Here is a 26427-nt window from a genome sequence, read left to right as displayed (position 1 = left end):
GAACCATCCACCTCAGTGGAGCTGATGCATTGCCACTGCTGCCCAGTTCAGGACAAGCACATCACCGCCATTGGGTCAAATGGCATCAGAGGATCACATTGTCTTGACCACGCATCCTCAATGCAAAAAGGATTAAGGTACTTTTGTCCAGTGGGTCTCACTGGGTCCCTATAACTGACCCGCTCTCCATTACGATTGGCCTGGCACAGATATCCCAAGTAAGTGCTTATGACTTCTAAACGCTCTGATACAGATAATTCTTTAAAAATCACTATCTCAAGTTCTACTAATTGAAGTTTTTTCATTTTGGAATTGTTTTGTTTATTATAATATACTCTTTTCTAAACTGATGTGGGATATTTTTGTATGGATTTTCACTGTTTTTACTGTTTGAAGCGTTTCACAAATACTATACACATTGCCTTCAAGTTAAGCTTGACTGCTCTCTGCCACGCTGCCCAAGGGTGTGCACAGGTTAATGTGGGGATTGCTGGTGCCTTACACTGACTAGGGTTGTGGTTACTATTTGTCCAGGGCTCACACCCCAGTCAAATGTGAACCAAATTTCTAACACCTAGCAACCTTCCTTTAATAATAATTTTAAGGAGCAAGGGTGGACACGATCAAGGGGATATTCCTAAGACTGGTGAAGTAAGCTGTAGGCTTTTGTAAGCAGACAGAACCAAATCTGATGACATGTAAGTATTGTATAACTTAATAAAAGAAGTATGAATATAGTCAATTGAAATTGTTAGGACAGAGACAGGGCAGTGACTGAAAAGGAAACCACATGTTCTAGATTGTGCTAAATTCTTAGTCTTATGCTATGGCAGTGAAGCAACGCATTTGAGTCCAAACTGATTGAGTGCTAGAAACGCAGAGGCCCACTAATTTCTAAAGATACGTAGGATTGATAGATATTGTTGAGAAAAAAATTGGCTAGTGATTAACATAGATTAAGTATAGGAGTAGTTCTAAACAAGAGCAAGGGGTATGAATTGTGAATGTAACCACCAGACTGATTCCATGAGAAGAATTGTTGGCAGCTATCATGTGGAAAATGTAATATTATGCATGTGCCATCCTAGGAGATCATGTGCAAAATCTAACAGCAAACAACTATCCATCTTTCAGTGAGGGGTGTGCCATGAACACTTGTTGTTGTTACCTACAAACTTTTTATAATTGTATTTTTGTAGTTTTAGACAGACATATTACATATAATACTTTTCTAGAATTTTCCCAGTGATTTACAACATATAAATCAGGTTCAACACATTAACTTTGAGAACAGTCCACCATTATATTTGTAACATTTTCTCTTTGCTTATGGGTCCACTCATTTATCAAGTATATACAGTTTATCTCCTACAGTACTTCATGTGCATGCTGTGTCTCCACATGTTTCTTTGTATTGTCTGAGGGGTACTACTTAGGTGCCGATCACGATCCGGTAAAAAAATTCCCCGTGCGACTCGTATCCGGTCTTTTTACCGTACGAATCGTACAAGTGCCGTACGAACTGGCAATCACGATTCGCATGGGAAAAAGACCATACGAATCGCATTGGGAATAATTCCCCACACGTCCTCGAGTCGGAAAAAGTGTCCGACACGTCCTCGTACGATTTACCGTACAAACGTGAAAAGCGAAGTCCGACCGGGGAATCACGATCTGTCCCGGGCGTCCGAATGTACAACCGTATGGTTAAAAGACCGTCCGCACCGAACTCCTATAACAACCATGGAGACGTCCAAACAGGTGCCCGGTACGTGCCGTACCCCCCCAGCCCCCGCATGTACGCGCCGTACCTCCCCCAGCCCCGCATGTACGCGCCGTACCCCCCCAGCCCCCGCATGTACGCGCCGTACCCCCCCAGCCCCCGCATGTACACGCCGTACCCCCCCAGCCCCCGTGAGTATGCGCTGTACCCCCCCCTAGCCCCCGTACGTTCGAGTCGTACCCCCACCCGTGTATGTACACCCGAGTACGTGTCGAACCCCCCGTGTATGTACACCCGAGTACGTGTCGAACCCCCCCGTGTATGTACACCCGAGTACATTCGAGTCGTACCCCCACCCGTGTATGTACACCCGAGTACGTGTTGAACCCCCCCGTGTATGTACACCCGAGTACGTGTCGAACCCCCCCGTGTATGTACACCCGAGTACGTTTGAGTCGTACCCCCACCCGTGTATGTACACCCGAGTACGTGTCGAACCCCCCCCCGTGTATGTACACCCGAGTACGTGTCGAACCCCCCCGTGTATGTACACCCGAGTACGTTCGAGTCGTACCCCCACCCGTGTATGTACACCCGAGTACGTTTCGAACCCCCCTGTGTATGTACACCCGAGTACGTTCGAGTCGTACCCCCACCCGTGTATGTACACCCGAGTACGTGTCAAACCCCCATGTATGTACACCCGAGTACGTGTCGAACCCCCCGTGTATGTACACCCGAGTACGTGTCGAACCCCCCGTGTATGTACACCCGTGTACGTGTCGAACCCCCCGTGTATGTACACCCGAGTACGTGTCGAACCCCCCCCGTGTATGTACACCCAAGTACGTTCGAGTCGTACCCCCACCCGTGTATGTACACCCGAGTACGTGTCGATCCCCCCCGTGTATGTACACCCGAGTACGTGTCGAACCCCCTCGTGTATGCACACCCGAGTACGTTCGAGTCGTACCCCCACCCGTGTATGTACGGTGCCGTACCCCCCCCGTGAGTATGCGCTGTACCCCCCCCTAGCCCCCGTACGTTCGAGTCGTACCCCCACCCGTGTATGTACACCCGAGTACGTGTCGAACCCCCCGTGTATGTACACCCGAGTACGTGTCGAACCCCCCCCGTGTATGTACACCCGAGTACGTTCGAGTCGTACCCCCACCCGTGTATGTACACCCGAGTATGTGTCGAACCCCCCCGTGTATGTACACCCGAGTACGTGTCGAACCCCCCCGTGTATGTACACCCGAGTACGTTCGAGTCGTACCCCCACCCGTGTATGTACACCCGAGTACGCGCTGGGGGTACGCACCGTACATACACGGGTGGGGGTACGACTCGAACGTACTCGGGTGTACATACACGGGGGGTTCGACACGTACTCGGGTGTACATACACGGGGGGGTTCGACACGTACTCGGGTGTACATACACAGGGGTTCGACACGTACTCGGGTGTACATAAACGGGGGGGTTCGACACGTACTCGGGTGTACATACACGGGGGGTTCGACACGTACATGCGGGGGCTGGGGGGGGTACGGCGCGTACATGCGGGGGCTGGGGGGGGTACGGCGCGTACATGCGGGGGCTGGGGGGGGGGGTACGGCGCTTACCGGGCCACCTACTCTGGTCGTTTCGCGCCGTACTTCGCATTTGCGGCACTTTTTGGGTGCCGTGAAAATATTGCCGTCCGGACTGCTGTCGGTTTGAATCGTAATTCCTGGGTCGTGAAACGCTGCCTAGAAGCGTCCTGACGTCACGTCGCAGCATTCCCGGATCACATTCGTATGCATATTTTCGTCGGTCGGTGTTTTTTACGATTCGTACGGAAATGGTGTTTCCGTGCGAATCGTAATTCCATGTTTGTAATGTTTTACAACCGGGTACGAGTCGGACGGAGAATACGCTCCGACCGACGGTTCGTACCCGGTTTTTACCGGATCGTAATCGGCACCAATGTCTTTAGACCTTGATGTGATTGGTAATGGCATTGAGAAGGGTGGTCAGTCAAAATATCGAGTTTTTAATATCGACCTACAATAATATCGAGTTTTTAATATCGTAGGGACAGAATATCGAAGTCAAGAATATCGATGGACAGAATATCGACCCCAAGGTAAGTAATATCGAAGTAAATAATATCGAAGTAATTATTATTGATGTAAGTAATATCGTAAGCAAAAATATCGATGTCAATAATATCGATATTTTTTTAGTGTTATGTATTTTAATATGTATTTTATTTGTATGTTAAAGATTATTGTAATGTATTTTAATACATTTAAAAATAAATGTTTAGAGATTAATAATTATTTTAAAGTAAATTTAGCGTTTTAGTATCAGAGCGGGTTGTGGGTTTATAGGGGAACATGGTGGGAAGTAATTTAATTATAATTAATGAATTAATATGTATTGTTTAATTGGTATTTATGAATAATTAATCGTTAATTAATTATTAATTTTAAATTAATTTTATTAATTGGTTAATTATATTAGTTATAATTACTTTATTATTAATATTTATTTATTGTCTTTGTTAATTACGTGTCGAACCCCCCGTGTATGTACACCCGAGTACGTGTCGAACCCCCCCGTGTATGTACACCCGAGTATGTTCGAGTCGTACCCCCACCCGTGTATGTACACCCGAGTACGTGTCGAACCCCCCTGTGTATGTACACCCGAGTACGTGTCGAACCCCCCGTGTATGTACACCCGAGTACGTGTCGAACCCCCCGTGTATGTACACCCGAGTACGTGTCGAACCCTCCCGTGTATGTACACCCGAGTACGTTCGAGTCGTACCCCCACCCGTGTATGTACACCCGAGTATGTGTCGAACCCCCCCGTGTATGTACACCTGAGTACGTGTCGAACCCCCCCGTGTATGTACACCCGAGTACGTGTCGAACCCCCCCGTGTATGTACACCCGAGTACGTTCGAGTGGTACCCCCACCCGTGTATGTACGGTGCCGTACCCCCCTAGCCCCGTGAGTACACGCTGTACCCCCCCAGCCCCCGTACGTTCGAGTCGTACCCCCACCCGTGTATGTACACCCGAGTACGTGTCGAACCCCCCCGTGTATGTACACCCGAGTACGTGTCGAACCCCCCGTGTATGTACACCCGAGTACGTTCGAGTCGTACCCCCACCCGTGTATGTACACCCGAGTACGTGTCGAACCCCCCGTGTATGTACACCCGAGTATGTGTCGAACCCCCCCGTGTATGTACACCCTCGTACGTTCGAGTCGTACCCCCACCCGTGTATGTACACCCGAGTACGTGTCGAACCCCCCGTGTATGTACACCCGAGTACGTGTCAAACCCCCCGTGTATGTACACCCGAGTACGTGTCGAACCCCCCCGTGTATGTACACCCGAGTACGTTCGAGTCGTACCCCCACCCGTGTATGTACACCCGAGTACGTGTCGAACCCCCCCGTGTATGTACACCCGAGTACGTGTCGAACCCCCCCTTGTATGTACACCCGAGTACGTTCGAGTCGTACCCCCACCCATGTATGTACACCCGAGTACGTCTCGAACCCCCCGTGTATGTACACCCGAGTACGTGTCGAACCCCCCGTGTATGTACACCCGAGTACGTGTCGAACCCCCCCGTGTATGTACACCCGAGTAGGTGTCGAACCCCCCCGTGTATGTACACCCGAGTACGTGTCGAATCCCCCCGTGTATGTACACCCGAGTACGTTCGAGTCGTACCCCACCCGTGTATGTACACCTGAGTACGTGTCGAACCCCCCCGTGTATGTACACCCGAGTACGTGTCGAACCCCCCCGTGTATGTACACCCGAGTACGTGTCGAACCCCCCCGTGTATGCACACCCGAGTATGTTCGAGTCGTACCCCCACCCGTGTATGTACGGTGCCGTACCCCCCCAGCCCCCGTGAGTACGCGCTGTACCCCCCCTAGCCCCCGTACGTTCGAGTCGTACCCCCACCCGTGTATGTACACCCGAGTACGTGTCGAACACCCCCGTGTATGTACACCCGAGTACGTGTCGAACCCCCCCGTGTATGTACACCCGAGTACGTTCGAGTCGTACCCCCACCCGTGTATGTACACCCGAGTACGTGTCGAACCCCCCCCGTGTATGTACACCCGAGTACGTGTCGAACCCCCCCGTGTATGTACACCCGAGTACGTTGGAGTCGTACCCCCACCCGTGTATGTACACCCGAGTACGCACTGGGGGTACGCACCGTACATACACGGGTGGGGGTACGACTCGAACGTACTCGGGTGTACATACACGGGGGGGTTCGACACGTACTCGGGTGTACATACACGGGGGTTCGACACGTACTCGGGTGTACATACACGGGGGGTTCGACACGTACTCGGGTGTACATACACGGGGGGGTTCGACACGTACTCGGGTGTACATACACGGGGGGTTCGACACGTACATGCGGGGGCTGGGGGGGTACGGCGCGTACATGCGGGGGCTGGGGGGGGTACGGCGCATACATGCGGGGGCTGGGGGGGTACGGCGCTTACCGGGCCACCTACTCTGGTCGTTTCGCGCCGTACTTCGCATTTGTGGCACTTTTTGGGTGCCGTGAAAATATTGCCGTCCGGACTGCTGTCGGTTCGAATCGTAATTCCTGGGTCGTGAAACGCTGCCTAGAAGCGTCCCGACGTCACGTCGCAGCATTCCCGGATCACATTCGTATGCATATTTTTGTCGGTCGGTGTTTTTTACGATTCGTACGGAAATGGTGTTTCTGTGCGAATCGTAATTCCATGTTTGTAATGTTTTACAACCGGGTAAGAGTCGGACGGAGAATACGCTCCGACCGACGGTTCGTACCCGGTTTTTACCGGATCGTAATCGGCACCAATGTCTTTAGACCTTGATGTGATTGGTAGTGGCATTGAGAAGGGTGGTCAGTCAAAATATCGAGTTTTTAATATCGACCTACAATAATATCGAGTTTTTAATATCGTAGGGACAGAATATCGAAGTCAAGAATATCGATGGACAGAATATCGACCCCAAGGTAAGTAATATCGAAGTAAATAATATCGAAGTAATTATTATTGATGTAAGTAATATCGTAAGCAAAAATATCGATGTCAATAATATCGATATTTTTTTAGTGTTATGTATTTTAATATGTATTTTATTTGTATGTTAAAGATTATTGTAATGTATTTTAATACATTTAAAAATAAATGTTTAGAGATTAATAATTATTTTAAAGTAAATTTAGCGTTTTAGTATCAGAGCGGGTTGTGGGTTTATAGGGGAACATGGTGGGAAGTAATTTAATTATAATTAATGAATTAATATGTATTGTTTAATTGGTATTTATGAATAATTAATTGTTACTTAATTATTAATTTTAAATTAATTTTATTAATTAGTTAATTATATTAGTTATAATTACTTTATTATTAATGTTTATTTATTGTCTTTGTTAATTAATTAATTGTTAATTAATAATTAATTGGTGATTTATTTTTATTAAGTGATTAATTGATAATTAAATTAATTATGTGAATTTGTATGTGTAGTGGGTTGTGGGTTTATAGGGGAATAGGGTGGGATGTAATTAAATTTAAATAATTAATGATATTGTTTTTTTATTCGTATTTATTATGACTTATTTGATAATTAATTATTAATTGGTAATTAATTGTTATTAGTTAGCTAAATATAGTAAATATAAAAAATTTATTTTTTCATTGTATTTGTTGTTATTGCTAATTAATGTATTGTTAATTAATAATTAATTGGTGATTAATTGTAATTAGGTAGTTAATATGTATTAACTAGTAAATGAATAACTATAATAATTATAAAGAATGCATTATTAATTGTAAATAATAGATAAATTGATAGTTACATTTATTGTGTTTTTTGTATGTGTAGTGTGTTGTGTGTTAAAAGGGGAATAGTGTGGGATGTAATTTAATGTTATTTATTTAAATACTTAGTTTAAATTATTGGTATTTAATAATAATTATTTTGTAAATTAATTATTAATATGCTATTTTTTAAGAACAAATTATTTAATTGGTTATTATGTTCATCGAACCCCTATGCTATCCAGTGCTTTCCCAACTGTTTTACTATCTGGAGTGGGAATAGTAATTTTTACCCCTACGCTATCCAGCGCTTTCCCTACTGTTGCACTCTCTGGAGTTGGAATAGTAATTTTTAGCCCTACGCTATCCAGAGCTTTCCCTACTGTTGCACTCACTGGAGTGGGAATCGTAATTTTTACTCCTAAGCTATCCAGCGTTTTCCCTACTGTTGGAATCACTGGAGTGGGAATAGTAATTTTTACCCCTATGCTATCCAGTGGTTTCCCTACTGTTGCACTCACTGGAGTGGGAATAGTAATTTTTACCCCTATGCTCTCCAACGCTTTCCCTACTGTTGGACTCACTGGAGTGGGAATAGTAATTTTTACTCCTAAACTATCCAGCGTTTTCCCTACTGTTGCACTCTCTGGAGTGGGAATAGTAATTTTTACCCTTACGCTATCCAACGCTTTCCCTACTGTTGCACTCACTGGAGTGGGAATAGTAATTTTTACCCCTATGCTATCCAGCGCTTTCCCTACTGTTGCACTCTTTGGAGTTGGAATAGTAATTTTTACCCCTACGCTATCCAACGCTTTCCCTACTGTTGGACTCACTGGAGTGGGAATAGTCATTTTTACCCTTACGCTATCCAACGCTTTCCCTACTGTTGCACTCACTGGAGTGGGAATAGTAATTTTTACCCCCATGCTATCCAGCGCTTTCCCTACTGTTGCACTCTTTGGAGTTGGAATAGTAATTTTTACCCCTACGCTATCCAACGCTTTCCCTACTGTTGGACTCACTGGAGTGGGAATAGTAATTTTTACCCCTATGCTATCCAGTGGTTTCCCTACTGTTGGACTCACTGGAGTGGGAATAGTAATTTGTACTCCTAAGCTATCCAGCGTTTTCCCTACTGTTGCACTCACTGGATTGGGAATAGTAATTTTTAGCCATACGCTATCCAACGCTTTCCCTACTGTTGCACTCTCTGGAGTGGGAATAGTAATTTTTACACTTACGCTATCCAACATTTTCCCTACTATTGCACTCTCTGGAGTTGGAATAGTAATTTTTACCCCTACGCTATCCAACACTTTCCCTACTGTTGCACTCTTTGGAGTTGGAATAGTAATTTTTACCCCTACGCTATCCAACACTTTCCCTACTGTTGCACTCCCTGTAGTGGAAATAGTAATTTTTAGCCCTACGCTATCCAACACTTTCCCTACTGTTACACTCCCTGTAGTGGAAATAGTAATTTTTAACCCTACGCTATCCAACATTTTCCTTACTGTTCTTTTTGTTGGAGTTGGACTAGTAGTTTTATTCTCTCTGATATTTAATATGTTTTGTAATATTTTAGCTAATGTAATATATCATTAATTATAAAAAATATTCAAATTAAATTTATTTATTTTTATTTGCTATATGTAATTATTTAATATTTATTAATGTTATTGTTTTATGTGTATAGATGTCTTGGTAATGTTTAAAAACATTTAATAATTTATACGTTACTAAAATAATTATTAAAACTAATTATTAAGTAAGTATATGTATTATATATTATATGTATATGTTTAATTAATGTTTTATTAAATCATATATATTAATTATTAATGTTAAATATTATAAAATATATTTAATTATGTTTATTTTATTTATAAGTTTTATTTGGTTTATTTTACATATATTTTTAAACTAAAAAAAACCGATAATTTTTACTAACGATATATTTGACATCGATATTTAATTATCGATATTTTTGTACTTACCACGTTGTAGATAGGATGTCGATATTCTTGACATCCATATTTTTGTTCCGATATTTTTGTAGGTCGATATTTTGACCTTCGATATTTAGTCAGTGATCCATTGAGAAGATCTCAGCATGAGTGTTATATAGCAATATTTTCATCATCCGTTCAGTCTTTTTTGCATTGCACCCAAACCCAGTTTATAGTTACTCTTATTCTACCCAACAGGAGAGCCAGCACAGTGAACTTTATCAAGGCACATATCTCAACAAAGCCTTTAGTGGTCCTATCTCTAGTTGGGTGTCTGTAGTCTCTATGAGGGTTTCTGGTACTTGTTGCCTAAAGTCACAGGCCCTTGGACAAGTCCATGAAAGGTTTAAGAACCATGCATTAGGCGTAGTGCAGAGTGCACATTCCAAAGTCGCAGCCAAAGTATATTTATCCATAACGACGGGCGTGTAGCAGATTTTTTGAAAGAATTTGTAATGTGCTAGGCTGTGTTTGCCATTGGGTGAGATCTCATTAGTTTTTGGCTAACAATAAAGTCATATAAAGTCAGGGATTTATCTTCCCAGGTCAATTTCCAGAGCATGGTTTCTTTTTTCTTATCAACCGCCAACTCATGGTACACCTGGAGAACTACAGTCTTCTGGAAACCTCCCAATCCGGATTCCGCACCAATCACAGCACTGAAACTGCCCTGATCGCTGTCACAGATGACACCAGAACCCTCCTTGACTAGGGAGAAATGGTGACCCTGAACCTGCATGACCCCTCAGTAGCATTCATCATTGTATCCCATCACACCCTTATCAAACGGCTTTATCACATCGGAATTCAAGGAGATGGATTTCCTCATTCCTCGCCAGAAGAACCCAGAAAATATGCCTACCACGGTCTACCTCGGAACCCAAGAACTTAATCTGCAGCATCCCTCAAGGGTCGTCCCTCAGCCCCACAATGTTGAACACCTACATGACCCTCTTGGCCATAAATTAAATATCACTGGTCTGTACCAATGATATATACATGTAATCTCATTGCCATTATCTTCTGCACTTGAATATGGATGCTTACATCTTCTGGCAGGATTTACCCAGTGAATCAGAAAACACAATCCTGGGGTTTGGGAGACATCCTTACTAAACCAGTCAAACCGACGAGCACCCGTCCGTCAAGTAAGCGTGCCATATAGTGTTGTAAACTATGGGTTAACTAATCATTCACAATAACAAAATCCTTTTGGGAAGTACATTAGCAGATTTAACTCCTTTGACATAACATCTGTAGTTGGTGTATAATCTGTCCCCTACACAATCATTCACTGATGTGTGTGTCAAGTGTGCATGTTTGCATGTAATTCCTGCATAGCATTAAATATTGTGTCCCTTCCTTTCCAAGCAGCGGGATCGAGGACCGCATATTCTGCTACACATATGAGGATCCAAGATTTAGAAGCTGACATCACAGGGTATCTAAAAACAACACAGAGATGTCGCTGGAGCTGGTGAGTTTGCTTTTGCATTGCACATCTGCTTTCAACTTATCAGTGCTAAGGGGTGAGCAGTCATGTGTAGATTTACAGAAACCAGTTCACATGTGAAACATCCATTGATGCACCAATTATTTGAATCAACCCTTGTGTTGCACAACATGATATACTAAGGCAATTACTTAACCTTTTTCAAACTCTGTCTCTCAGGTGCTGAGAACGATTAGGAAAATGGACCATTCACTAGTGCTGTGTGACTAGTAATCACAGGGGAGAACCCACTTCTCTTATAAGCAGGCATGTGAGCTGCCAGTAATGCACAAGAGGAGGTAAAGTACAGGAGGAGACAGAGGAATTGGAGGAGGATTTAGACGATCTGGCACTTTATACAGAGGAAGAAGAGTCTGAACCCCTGGCCCACGTGTTTGGGCAACTGGGCAAACCATGTAAGCTTACCCCTGCTCTGCACAGCAAAGTGCTTCCCACTCTAACCCTGAGGATTGTCTATTTCCAGCACTCAACCAATCATCCACAGCTTTTACCTACTCCGATTCAGCCATCATTCCCTCACAGTCCTTACATCAAGGTATGATGTTTTGGTTCCCCTACACACTTCCACATGACAGTGCATCCCAGGCATTCTCTCCACCATCTGAGGTACTTACCACCAACGGTGAGGTGCAGGTATCCCTTGGGCACCGATCTCCTCCCCACAGCCTGCAACCCTGCCACCCCCCTCGTTGCCGGTGGACCTGACATTGTTATCCACAGCCGTCCCATGTGGCGGGTGCTAGCAGATGGTCATGGTGGCCAGTGGGAGGAGTTCTAATGTGAGGCAGGACATTTGTGTCATGGGGCTACTCTGTAAGACATGTCAGGTGAACTGAATAACATGCTCCAAATCTCTCCGGTGTTGGACAGACTGAGCCAGGTGTTAGACAGGATGGATAAATCTTGGCAAAGCATGTCCAAGAAGATTAATGATATCATACCCATCTATACGGAAGAGAGTGCAAGCCACCATGCCGTGGCCATAAAGATGATGGAGGGAATGCTGAAACTGATCTAAAGTCTCCCTTCAAGGTCAACCCATAGAAGAGACCTAGAACATCTACCTGCAGCACATCACACTCACCAAACTGTACCACTAACTACACAGGACCCCCACAATCTTCATAGTCACATTTATACATCCCTCCATTTCACAACCGACATCAGCCCCTGTCCATGCACCTCCTCCACCTGTACAGCCACCATCGCCCCGTTCCGTCACCTCCTCTACCTGTACAGCCACCATCACCCCTGTCCAGGCACCTCCTCCGCCTGTACAGCCATCATCAGCCCCTGTCCTGGCTCCTCTCCCACCTGTCCAGGAGGATGTATCACACCTACCATAACATCAGCTCCCACACGGTTAAAAAATCAAACTCATAGAGATCCCCACCTCCACAATTGCAAAGTTGCAAGAAAGATCCCCCATGATCACTGTAATATATTTTTTCAGAACCCTTTGTAAATCTTCCACATTTCACTTGAGTTAAGTCCTAGTTGGTGATAGTAATTTGATTCATCTGGTGGTAGGCCACATATGTTTGGCTAATTGTGTGTAAGACATGTATAGAAGTAGAACCATCTGTGTAACGAGGTATCATGTTGAATTCATAGCTGAACACCTACCAATGTAATGTCAATAGTTTTACACCCAGCAAATCTAATAAAACACACAACAAAGAGATGTCAATTTTTGAAATTTTATCTAAGAATATAGCAAAACAAATCAGTGTCCATTGGGAATGGAGAAAGGAAATCAAATAGGATCTTAAATCAAATTGGGCAAGGAAACTTGGGAGGGCAACATAAATAAAACATGCCAGGAAGCATCAGGGGATCCAGTCTATGTACAAGGTGTGTAAAAAAAGGCTCAAGTCCAACCAAAGTCCAGTCCCTGGCCATCCCTATCATCCATCACAATACTGTTCAAGAACCCTGCACCTGTGGACACCTCTTCTATAGCCGGCGCAGGACCAGACACCCAACAGGAGTGGGGAACATGAGGCGTATGAGGGGTTGCAGGTGAAACAGAGAGGATAATTGCACGAGGAGACAATAGTATGGAGGGAGGTAACTAGTGCACACAGATAATATGGCTGCCCTCAAGGAAGTCATTGAGGCCCTGAGGTGAGCCATATCACGAGATTGTGCCTCTCGGAGCATACGGAGTTCCTCACAGATCTCCTGTAAAATACAAGAGCACACATTCCCCTCAACCTCAGATACCATTACCAGTTTCTTAGATTAAGCCAGAGGAATTACAGTACATGGAGGGGTCTTGGTGGAACAAGAGGGATGTGGGGTGTTGGAGGCAGGTGCCTCCCTCAGCTCTTCTGGGTCAGCACATGGAGGGGGAGTAGTGGCAGATGGTATAGATGGAGCCCTGATAGAATATGGGCCTCAGGAGTTAGGGAGGGTTCAGTGGCAGGCATTAATGGTGATGATGCCTGCCCTGGGGACACCTACATCATATTCCAGCTTTTCGGGGCCAGTGAGAGACCCATTATCTCTCACCTGGAAAGTAGAGTCCCCCTCAAAGTACCCCCGTTCAATGGTCACAGCCTCCACCAGGCCTGATGGTGTTGTTGGTTCGGTCCGGGTGGCTGCCCTTCCCCTGCCGTGTTCTTATTCTCCATCTTCCTTATTGCTGGTGGTAACAAGCCTGCATATCCATCTCTGAGCTGAGGATCCACTCACCTGGTCCTGGCTGGATGTCCCTTGGCCAGCTGCGTCCACTGAAATAGAAGGCAGAAAATGGTGTAGTTGGTGTAGTAATCATTGAGGAACTCACAACGACGTGAACCAAGTGCTGGTGTTATAACCCATTGATCTCACTAGGCAATTTGATGAATTAGGAACCAAACAGCATGCGTCATTTTCACTGTAATGTAATGATATTACACACACACTGACATCTGGTCATGATATTACACTCACACTGACATCTGACCCAAGTTTGCTCTGTGTCCTCTCCAGAATTTAGTAGTTCACGTTGGTGTGATGTGAGGTTTTTCAATTGGAAACATGTTTATCTACATGTGTGTAAATTTCCATTTAGGGATGGGACACAGTCAGGATGGATATATTCACACCTTCAACTGGATCCAGGATTGTCTGGTAATGTGCATTCTGGACAGTCATACATCTACGATCAAATGTCATCTGGTGTGTAGTATACAGAAGCACAACATACCTGCATATTAGGGTGTACAGATACAAACAAGGCCTTGGCTTTGAACTAGTCTAATATATAATTACAAATATTGGAATATCCCTAGAGAACATCATACAGTTAACATGGAAAGAGCCTCATTTAGCAGGTCAAGACTGCTCTGGCAATGCTGTGTGATGGTGACTACATGTGCTTAGGGAGGAATTTGACCCAGTATTTCTTAATGACATACGTGTCACTGCACTAAGATGTGGGTATGTCATCTTAGACATGGTGGTATCATCTTGAGCAAAGACATGTATCACAAAGTCAACCTTGACTTCATTATACCAACATATATTATGTGACGTATAAACAAATGGACACAAAGAGCATGAGACAGCATTCAACACCATCAATTCCCAACACTAGACATTGAGCAAGCCATTCCTTCCTCATTGGTTACAACATTTATGCGGTCCTTTTGTAGACTGGTACTGAATTTGCATGTGCATTTGTTGAATAAAATGCAGCTCTGAGTGAAATATAACCCAGTTTGGCTCTCCACACTACATGTCCCAGAATGCCCTCATAAATGTGCCTTTAAATTGCACTAAGAAGACATAGACCTCATGTTGGTTGACAATGGTTTGCACCGTTGTCCAAGCTGGGACCCTTCTTCCTAGTCAGGGTAAGGGGGATACACTTCTAAAATAAGTGATGTTTATCCCCTTGGTAGCTTGGCATGAGCAGACAGGCTTATCTCAGACAGCAGTGTGTAAAGCATTTGTGCACACAAACAGTAATACAGTGAAGACACTACAAATGGACACCACACCAGTTTAGATAAATACGTAATGTAAACCAAAAAGACCACAACGACAAAAAACCACAATACAGTTATCAAAATATGCATTTTAAAAGGTACAAACAATTCTGTCCATAGCGAACTATAGATGCGACACTTTCAACAAAAGTACCTTGGATGCATCAAAATCATAAAAAAATCATAAACAAAAACAGCGCAGGGAAAGTGATAGGTCGGTTCCTTATGTGCAGGGAAGGTGATTCGTTGCTTCCTTACTTCAGGGGAGGTGATGCATCAGTTTCATACTGCTACTGATACAGAGCGATGTGTGAGGATCCGGGATGTGTCAGTTCTCAATGAGGTGGTAGCAATGGCGCTGCATTTGTTTCTCCAGCCGCGGTCCCACGATGCGTTAGTTCTTGCAGCTGCAACAGAAATGGGCTCCTACTTTTCAAATGTTTCCATCCGAAGTCTCTCAGGGAAAACCTCCCAGTGGGGCGGTTTTTACGATTGCGGAGAAAATGCTCCGACCTTGTGGACTTTAAGAGGGAAGCAGTAATTTTAGTAGGGAAACTGGAACACAGATAATACCCTATGAGAGTAGTTTGGAGAGCACTTAAAAGAGCAGAGAACTGCTATAGAGACGCCCTTCTGGAAAAAGTAGAGAGACCTGAAAACAAGAACGCTATTTGCATGACTACATTCAACACAGCCTCCACACTGTTGAAACACATCATCCTCAAACACTGGTGAATACTTAATTCTAATGGTCTTAAACTGGACAAGCCATTGTTCTCCTTCAGGAGAAGCGCTAAGAAAAGGGACCACCTGGCCCATACGAGACCCCGTCCAGCTATACAGACAGAGCAACAAGCCCTGTGGGAGTTCCCACCAGTGGCAGGGCACACCAAGTGTGGCTCCTGTGGTGTGTGTACACTCACTGCGAACACCAAGAGTTTAGACGTGGGACTAAACTCCCCATCGGTACAATGCAGACACACAAACTGCAGCTCAACCAATGTGATATACATTATTAGATGTCCATGCAATCTAATATACGTGGTAATTACATCACGGAAAGTAAAAGTGAGGATAATGGAGCATAGACGTAACAGCAGGTGTTAAAGGATAATGACACGGTTCACAACCCATTATGCAGAAATGAAACACACGGTGGATGATCTGTACAGGACAGTACTAGATAAACCCTACATCGCACCCAACTCGAGGGACCCCAACAGGGTCTTGTTTCTACGGGAACAGAAATGGGTATACAGGTTGCCCAGCCATGAACAAGGTCTTAAATAATGACGATATCCCATGGACCACTTTAGGATGGCCATGAGCGCAAAATATGTGAGACAAACTGACTCTGTATAGAATACATATTTGGCTGATCACACGATCATTCTTATTTGGCTGTTCGCGCTAATATTTGTAATTTCCATGCTTTACCTTGACCACCCAGCTGATGAATACTCATGGACATCACTGGACCTCACAGTGCACTAAAACAAACCTGTTGTTGGCAGCCCCACATCTCTGTGCCTGTTTTTAATCTGACTAAATACGTGCTAACAAGCCCAACGTAGATGGAGCACTGTTATCGAATTTTTGGAAACATATCATCATATGCTCCTTCCTTAGCTGATTAGCACACTTTTAGCGGCCTGACAAACCTGTGCCTTTTTTTATATTGACAACATACGTGCATATTAGCCCAACATAGATCAAGCTCTGTTTTCCCAGCGACACTTGTCTTTGCATTTGTATTACTAGTGTAGCATACACATACACAAGTTATTATCTCACTGAATGGAGATATGTAATTAATGGCGGTCGTGTTTTGGCATGGGCAATTCAGCTACTGACTGGGTGAGAGTTCTAGCTCCGGCAGCAGCGATGCACGTTGATGCAGGGGTGTCGTGACGCCACTGGTTACCGCCCCAGGCACCCCCCATGAGCAGATGCGGACTTGAAAAACAAGCATTGGCATAGCCAATAGGTCTCGCTTTGGGGACCTTATAAGTATGTAGTTATGCAGCACAATATCCTTGGTGCAACAACATTAACTGTTGCATGGTTAAACACTTATAAGGCACCAATGGCGAGACCTATTGGCTATGCCAATGCTTGTTCTTAAAAGTGGCATTATACATACTTGGTGCAGCATGATCTTCAGAGTGACTCAAAACACAATGGGCCACATTCACGCAAAGAAAAAAAAAGTAAAAGTACGTTAGGAGACTTTCACTTTTGCTTGAATGTACTTTTGCACTTATATTTTTCAATGCACAGCCTGTTCCAGAAAAGCGCTGGCAAAGCTGTACCAGTGCTCAAGCTATGCGTCTTTTCCATGCTTTAGAATTTTTGTCCAAACAGTGGAAGTCCACAATGTGCAATTGTTTATTATGTTCCCAATGGGGAACATTATCTTTATGTAGAGAAACCCTTCTGCCCTACTTCCCCACCAAGAGTGGGGGTATTCCCAGGACTTTAAGTGGGATGAAAAAACTGGGGGGGGGGGGGGTCTCTCAAGGGGGCGTGGCCATTGTAATTAAGGGTGTGGCTTAAAAACACAGAAGCTAAAAGTTTGTACTTATCATAGTGTGCCGCCCCACTTGTATTTTGCTGTTTCTGTCATTGTATCCAGATATATGATACAACAAGTAACATCATACCTACAACAAGTCAGGACTATTGGCTTTGTCAATGGTTGTTAGTTGCATAAGATAAATAAGCAGCAACTGTTGCTTGTATATAATATTGAAAAGTCTTCCACATAAAGCCCTGGTGACACCACGACAATGTTGCTGATCCTGATTTCAGTGAACAGAAAGCAAGAGAGAAAATGACTCTCTTCAAAGGATTTCCATTCCCCTATAACGCTCGAAAGAAACGGACCGCCTGTGCCAGGGCTCAAAACAGAGCCCGATAGAGTCCTGTTTCGAGGTCTCCTTAAAAAAACTGCCGGGGCTCAGACCCGCTGAGACTCGGTCCACTTAAAGCCCTTGGTATTCCATTTACCTTCCTACCCTAGAAGGGCATTCACCCCAACCATTTGGAGGAGCAAATCTCTAATCATTTCCGGGGTGGAAAGGGTTAGAGAGCAGGTCCATAAATTTGTGGGAGTTCACAAACTCATAAGACAAGCCATGCCCCCCAATGCACCCACTTTCCACCACTAGGGTGGGGTTTACACCTGCATTGTTGTTGCACTCGTGGCATACAATCGCCACGGTGTTAAAGGATTTACTTTGTTTCTTTTTGTGAGTACTTAGCAGAAGGAAGCACCTGCCATTTTCATCTGTAAACATAAGTTTCAAGGCAAGAATTTGTGTCAGGCCCAACGTTTCCAAAAACCAGGACCTGTGCTGGAAAACTAAGTGCTTATTTGCTTGTCACTGTTAGACTGCCACACTAGCACAGTCATTGAATTAGGAATGGAGAAGGCAACTGGTGGAAACTTTCAAATTTCCTGAGCACATTCAAATTTGAGTCCAGGAAGGTAAAAAAAGATCAACCAGGTAACTACAATGATTTTGTTTTCCTCTTATGCAGCTCTATTACCCACGGTTTCTTTTGTGTTTCATCATCTGGATAGGTTATCCAAAAAGGGTCGTATCTTTATATACTCTGCCTCAATACCTTGGTAAAAAAAAAAATATACAAGAAGTCTTCCCTTCAAGGAGTGTTGTGTGGTTAGCTTACTGACATCTGTTTTGAATGTGTAGTAGAAATAAGATTAAAGGGTGTTAGTGAGTGAGCCAGCCAGTCGATTGACCAGCGAGTACATCCAAATAGCAGTCCCTCTGAATTGAAGCACCTCTGGTCACCTGGGAGAATGTAGTATCTATCCGGTCTGGACTGAGAGTTCGCAGCACTGAAGTCCAGCACAGCAGCTCAGGCTTCTTCACACTGCCTGCTTATCTGCATATTGATGACCGTGGGGGCTAATTCACCGAAGTATTTACGAGTACGTGAAGCATAGGAGTACTCTTTTACATACTCTCACATCCCTTTATCACTTGTCCCGAAACTTCCAAATCCCTATTAGTAAAAGTGCAGAGAGTGCACGGTCCTTTCTCTTTGCACATGGATAGTCCTCAAATATTCCCTTTTTTGTTCCCATTTTAGATGTTTTCGAGCCAATTCACAACGGCATGCACGAATATATAAAAGAGAACTACAGGCTTGCTACTTTATGTTCTTCAGCATCCCTCTGTATAGCGTCTGAATCAAATAGCATGCAGGCGCTTAAGGTACAGGGGCTATGCAGGTGGCGGGAACATTTCCCATGCTTGACTTACTATCCTAGAGAGCACACAGATGTGTCTTTAATCCGTTTCTCTAAAGGCTGGACTTGAGACCTCTCTGGTACGTCACGGCAGAGTGTTCCATATTTGGCATTTATCCCAAGTATCTTTCCTCCTAATGGGACATAATAGCCTACGCAGACTGCACTGCAAGTTTAATCCTCATAGGAGTTTGATGCCAAAGTCACCGGTGCTACACTTGTGCTGTAAAGGGATGCCCTGGGGGGGGCGGGGGGGGGCTGGGACTGCAGTTCACAACTAGGCATGTCCTGGGCTAACTTTCAACACGTCCCCACTCTTTGTTGAATTAATATTACGGTATAAAGGCAGCGCCTTGAAGCAATGTGATTTGCTTTGAGTGTTTTTAAGTGGCTTCGCTCACTCAAGATGTGCAACTGTAAAAAGCTGGGTCTTTAGTGATCTTAAATAAGGTCCTGTAACAATCTATTACATTTTACAAATGAAATAAAAAAAAAATGTAATTTCAATAAACGGTACTACAACATTTATGAAAATGCGGTTTTACCTGAGTCCTTGTGACGATTCCCTCCAAATACAGGCAGGCACTGATATTTTCTCCTTGATGCTGGTGGCAGAGTTGGAGGTGAAACACGAAGATGGGTAGCCAAAAAAGGAAAAGCGAGCAAATAAAAGCAGAGTAGATGGGAGAAGAAAATGGAGAGGAGAGGTGTGGCCCAGAGAGCACTTCCCTCCCTTCTGCGGGCTAAGCTAGCGGCGAACACCAGGTTGGTTGGTTGGTGCTCGGTCCATTGGGAGCTGAAGACTGCTATGTCGTCAAGGTATGCTGCGCTGAACCCCTCTAGTCCGGCCAGGACCCTGTTCACCAGCCGCTGGAAGGTGGCCGGGGCATTTTTCATTCCGAACGGCATCACTCTAAAGCGGTAGTGCCCATCCGGAGTGGAGAAGGCGGAGCGCTCCTGGGCCCCCTCGGTGAGGGCAATCTGCCAGTACCCACTGGTCAGGTCGAAGGTGCTGAGGTAGCAGGCGGCCCCAAGGCGGTCAATGAGTTCGTCGGCACGGGGGATAGGATGAGCGTCTGCTCGGGTGACCGCATTGAGGCCTCGGTAGTCCACGCAGAATCTCAGCTCGGGGGCAACACCCGGGGTAGTCGCTTTCGGAACCAGGACTACCGGGCTGGCCCAGGGGCTGTCGGAGGGTTCAATCACCCCGAGGTCTAACATCTTTGCCACCTCGGTCTGGATGCAGGTCCGGACCCGATCAGGGACCCGGTAGGCCCGATGTCTCACAGGCGGGCTGTCTCCGGTGTCCACGTCGTGGACACACCAGCTGGTGACCCCGGGGGTCAGGGAGAAGAGATCCGCGAACTGCCCTAGTAGCTGGCGGCAGTCGTCGGTCTGTTGGGCTGTGAGGGCGGTCGACAGTCTCACTCCTTCCACCGATCCATCGGTTTCCTTCGCCCCCAGGGGGTCTGGGAGGGGCTCGGTGTCTTCTTCGGCCCCATCGTCGGTGGCTAGGAGTAGACTTAATTCGGTCCGTACAAAGTGGGGCTTGAGGCGGTTCACGTGGAGAACCCGGAGGGGGTTCCGCGGGGACTGCACATCGATGAGATAGGTGACTTGGCTCTTCCGCTCGATCACCTTGTAGGGCCCAGTCCATTTATCTTGGAGAGCGCAGGGTCTCACCGGGGCCATGACCCAGACTTGTTGGCCCGGCTGAAACTCGACCAGCGTAGCATTCTGGTCATACCAGCGCTTCATCTCTTCTTGACTGGCCTCGAGGTTTGCTTCGGCGAGTTCCCTGAATTTTCGGGTCTGGTTGCGGAGCGCCAAGATGTAACGGAACACGTCCGGAGGGGTCCCCCGGGGGGTTGCTTCTCACCCCTCTTTGACCAGGCTCAGGGGTCCTCGGACGGGGTGTCCGTATAACAGTTCGAATGGGCTGAATCCCAGGGATTTTTGGGGAACCTCCCGGTAGGCGAACAGGAGACATGGGAGGAGGACGTCCCACCTCCGGCGTAGGGGTTCCTCGAGGCCCATGATCATCCCTTTCAATGTCTTGTTAAAGAACTCGACTAGGCCGTTTCCTTGGGGGTGGTACGGGGTGGTGAATTTGTACGATACTCCGCACTGCTGCCAGAGGGACTTCATATAGCGGGAGATAAAGTTTGTACCCCGGTCACTCACGACTTCGCGGGGAACCCCATGCGGGAGAAGATCCCCATCAAGGCCCGGCCCACCACGGGGGCCGTCATGGTGCGGAGAGGGATGGCTTCGGGGTAACGGGTGGCATGGTCCACCAGGACGAGGATGAATAGGTGGCCCTGGGCGGTCTTGGGGTCCAGGGGTCCGACAATGTCGATTCCTACCCGCTCAAAAGGGGTACTGACGACGGGGAAGGGTTGGAGCGGAGCCTTGCGCTTGCCCCCACTCTTTCCGCTGGCCTGGCACGTGGGGCAGGACTTGCAGTGGGCCTCTACATTTGCTCGCATCTTGGGCCAATAGAAGTGGGTGGCGAGTCGCTGGTAGGTCTTATCCTGGCCTAAGTGTCCGGCCAGGGGTACATCATGGGCTAGGCCCAGGAGAAGACTTCGGAATCGTAGGGGTACTACTAGTACTCGGGCCGATCCCAACTCGGCCGACTTCTGTTCGCTGTAAAGCAGTCCGTTCTCCCAGTATACCCAGTGGGTGCCAGTCCGGTCACCGGCTGCTTGGGCCTCGGCCTGTTGTCGGGGTCAAATGAGGGACGGGCAGGTGGATTGTTTTTGGCAGAACTCTTCACGGGAGGGGCCCCCTTCGCAGGGCCACGGGGCCAGTTCTGTCAAGTCCCCGAGTTTGGTCAGGGCTTCGGGGTCGGAAGGCCCGGATTCTTCGCCGGGAGTGGTTGGTTCGTCCAGAAGGGGGTCGTTGACCTTTGGTGGTGTATTCTGGCTCTCGGGGATAGTGGCGGTGCTCAGGGGCCTGGCCTCTCCCCCCTCGGAGGAAGGCGCCCGGAGAGTCATCGAGCGCGTGGTGGCGCATACCCACTCGGGTAGGCCCATCATCTCGAGGTGGGCCCTTCGTTCCACTTGTCCCCACGGGGAGTTCTCCAGGTCGTTGCCCAGGAGGCAGTCCACGGGCTGGCAGGTTCGGACCGCTACTTTTAACTTGCCGGTGACTCCCCCCAATTCGAAGGGGACTAGGGCCATCCGGTAGAGGCTCTCGGAATTGTCCGATGATATGACGGGGCAAAAGGCGTCAGGCAGGATCTGGTCCTCGGAAATCAGGTGACAATGGACCGCCGTGACACTTGCCCCCGTGTCCCGGAGCCCCTCGATGCGGTGACCGTTGACCATTACCTGCTGTCGGTACTTCTTCGTGTTGGCGGGCAGGGGCGTTCCGGGGACCATCTCCCGGTCCCCTAGGGAGACCAAGGCCATGGCGGCTGGTTCCCATTCTTCGGAGTCTTCCATCTTTTCCCCCAGGGCTACAGAGGCCATCTGTCGAGCCGGCGGGGTTGTGGTGGCGGTCCGCTGGTACAGGGGACACTGAGGGTCACTGGCATAGTGTCCGGTCTGCTGGCAGCGGAAACAGGTGATCCTCACTCGGGGCCCCGGCCTCCCGGGTGGCCCGGTGCTGGCCGGAGGTGGAGCTGGAAAGGGTGGAGATTGTCCTCTGGGAGGGCTGAGCGGGGATCCCCCCGGGAGCTCCCTTGGCCGGCCTTGGTTCCCTCCGCCCCTCTGGCGGGGGGTCCCTGACTGTGGCGACCGTAGTCTCCCACGGGGCCCCGGGAGGTCCGGGTGTTCACCCACCGGTCAGCCTCGACGGCCAGTTTCCGAGGGTCTTTGAGTTTGCTGTCCAGGAGGTGCTGGCACAGCTGTACGAAGCAATTAGCGGCCAAGTGTTCCCATGCGATTAGGTCGAACAGCTCCTCAAAGGTGGAGACCTTGCTGCCCTTGATCCATCCGTCCAAGGCCCGGCTGTAAAAGTTCACGTACTCCACCCAGGTGGTACCGGGTATCTTTTTGCAGTCTCTAAACCGTTGCCGGTACATTTCAGGGGTGAGCCCATATCTGGCTACCAGGGCCTCTTTCATGTGACTGTAGGAGTTCATTACCGTGGAGGGCAGGTCCAGCAGGGTATCTCTCCCCTCACTCAGGAACCGGCCCCACAGCTCAGCCCCCCAGTCTTTCTGCGGGACTCGGTGGGAGGTCATGGCGACTTCGTAGGCCTTGAACCATTGCTGAATGTCGTCGTTCTTATAATATTCTCTCACCACATCTTTGGGGATGTGGACCTTCGGTTCCACGGTGGAGGAGATGGGTTGGGTTTCCGAGGGTCGAGCCTCCGCCCTCTTGGCCTTGAGCTCGATTTCTTTTAGGCTACGTTCGTGCTCTAGTTGGAGTTTCTTTTCTTCGTGTTCTCTCTGTCGTTTCTTTTCCTCTAGTTCTCCTTGTAGGCGTAACTGTTCCACCGCCAGTTTTTTCTCAGCCAGTTTTATCTCTCCTTCGATTTTTAGTTTTGCTAGTTCCAGTTCGTGGTTGCGACCTCTTTCTCGGTCCGCTAGTTCCTCGGGGATAGGCCCCCCTCGGGGGCGCCGTTCCTCCCCGGGCTGCTTCGTGGTTCGTTGGGGGTTTCTCCTTCTGTTTGTGTCCGGGGAGCTTCTGCCTCGACCCAGGTTTTTAATGCCCCCTGGAAGTCCTCTTTCGTGCTCAGTCCGGTGGTAGTGATTCCAAAGTCTTTGCAAAATTGTTTCAGTTCTCGGTGTGTATAAGATTCTAACTGGTCTTTTTGAAATGCCGTGCTTGGGTTGGTGCCTGCGGCACCTAGGGAAGTTTCTCCTTCCGTTCTTCTCGGTAGTGCGTCAGCCGTCTACTGCACGATCTCTAGGTGTTGGCTCGGATCCCGTCGTCTGCCACCAAATGTTGGAAGGCGTTCCCCGGGGAGGCTGCGGAGTGTGTTCCTGACCACCCTGAGGCCCACCTTTCCCAGAATTAGGCCGAGCAAGAGCAGAGAGGCCCTTTCTGGAAGGGTCTCACACCTAGGATCGCGCGCGCTGCGCTTACTCTCTCTTCGGATAGAGGGACACCATACAGTAGGTCGTTTACAAGGCAATTAGTTTTTATCGGTAGTTGTCAGGGATCTTTATGATCCGGCAGGCAGGTGCAAAAGTGAATGCCACAAGCGGCAGCGATCTGGTGATGAGGGAAAAGGGGTAGCGGGACAGTCCTTGAATCAGTGTCTCTGTGAGTTATCCGGCGCACAGCTCTCAATCCTCGAGCTGAGGGGATGTTGCTTCTCTCGGCGATCTCTGCCGATTCTCTTGGAGGAACGGGCCACGAGTCACTCAGCAGGCACCGGAGGGTCTTAGTTCAGGGAGCCGCGACGGCGTCAGCAGGGCTCAGATGGTTCTGGGTTCGGGGAGCCGCGACGGCGTCAGCAGGGCTCAGATGGTTTCAGAGTTTGGGGAGCCGCGACAGCGTCCGCAGGGCTCAGGTGGTTTCAGAGTTCGGATAGCGATCTTCTGTTCGGTGAGCGATCGAGCCGCGACCAGGTCAGCAGGCTCTCGTCAGTCCAGGTCTTTCCTCCTCTCGTCCCTTCAGCACCCCTTGTTATACTCCCCCTCCTCTTTGAAGTCCGGAGTCCTCGCGGAGAGGGGTCTGGTGCCTGGGGGGCGGTGTGTCGGGGTTTCCTGTCGCTCAGCCCCTTGATCTGTTCAGATGTGTCTGGGAGGGACTCCAGACGCCCAGCAGGAGAGGCGCCCGCTCACCGGGGGCCAGGTGGCCGATCGAAACCTCCCTCGGGGAAGAGACCAGAGGTGTGACAGAGTCGGCGCCTCTCGGTCTGGTTTGTGGGGGGTGTCGTTCTCCCTCGGCCGGGCATGCGTGTTGGGGATCTGGTCGGCCCTCGGGATGTTGGTCCACGGAAGCCGAAAGGCCGTGCCCACGAGGTTCGGCGTGTCTGTAGTGTGACTTGCTGGTCGGGAGGGCCCACGCCACGAGGCCGGTCTCACAGGTATCATCAACTAAGCGTTTTACGCGAGGGTCTTGGCATGGTTGTTAAATAAGACAAGGGTAGCAAAATATAGAAGTGTTTTTACATTTATCACACTTCTGCATGTTTGTGAATCTATACAAGGACTTGCTTCACTTGAATTTCTATTCTTTTTCACTTACAGGTTCCTTACAGGAGTGGGATTACCGTATCCACCATTCCTACTAGTTACAGGTGGAGTAACCAGTCATACAAATTGTATTGCTCCGCCTCTAGCGTTGGTCTGTGCAGAGGCATCGCAGCAGCCCTATGATGAAGAATGCCACTACTTGTTGTGGGTGAGGGCAGTTTTTACAAAGTACTGCACTTTGGTACACTTTGTACATCTTCTTAAAATTTGCGACTTTCAAGACCTTACTTCTCTTCGTGTGTTGAGCTGCACAGCAGGGCCTGTGTTGGAATTGGTGCTGTGATCTCGGACTTCGTAGATCGGTGCATTTGATGTGGTGTATGGCAATTTCTTCCGCAGTTGGAAGGTGCTGCATCAGTTTCTTTGACGATGCGCCTGAAACAGGTGTGGATGCATCGCGCTTCTTGTTGCATTACTTTTCCAATTCCCAACAGCAGGGACAACCTCCAGAGGCCCAGAACAGCAACTCACACCAGCTAGGAAATTCAGGGGAACTGGGGTGAATTCTTTATATCCCTGGAACTTCAAAACAGGAGGCAAGCTCTACTTAAAGCCCTTGGAGATCTTCCTCAAGCAGGGGACACAACACACAGCAACGTCCTTGTCCTTTCCTTGACAGAAACAGCCACTGCAGGCACCCTAGCCAGCACATAGCAAAGGGGCAGTACTTCTCCTTCAGTTTTTCCAGCTTTTCTCCTTGGCAAATGTTCCTCACTAGCAGCATTTGATTTACAGGCCCTGGGCACACACAGTGCACTGTGCTAGGGTCTCAGTAGTAAATAAAATAAGCCAATTATGGAATCACTAATCCATGACAATACTTTACAGGAACAGTGTATGTACTATACTAGTACTGCACACCAATTACTGTATGTAAGGCACAAATGCAAGTCCAGATCCTCACCGTT

The sequence above is a fragment of the Triturus cristatus genome, chromosome 7 (assembly GCF_964204655.1).
Source record: "Triturus cristatus chromosome 7, aTriCri1.1, whole genome shotgun sequence".
Classification (NCBI taxonomy): Eukaryota; Metazoa; Chordata; class Amphibia; order Caudata; family Salamandridae; genus Triturus; species Triturus cristatus.
Note: the sequence above shows the minus strand (reverse complement) of the source record.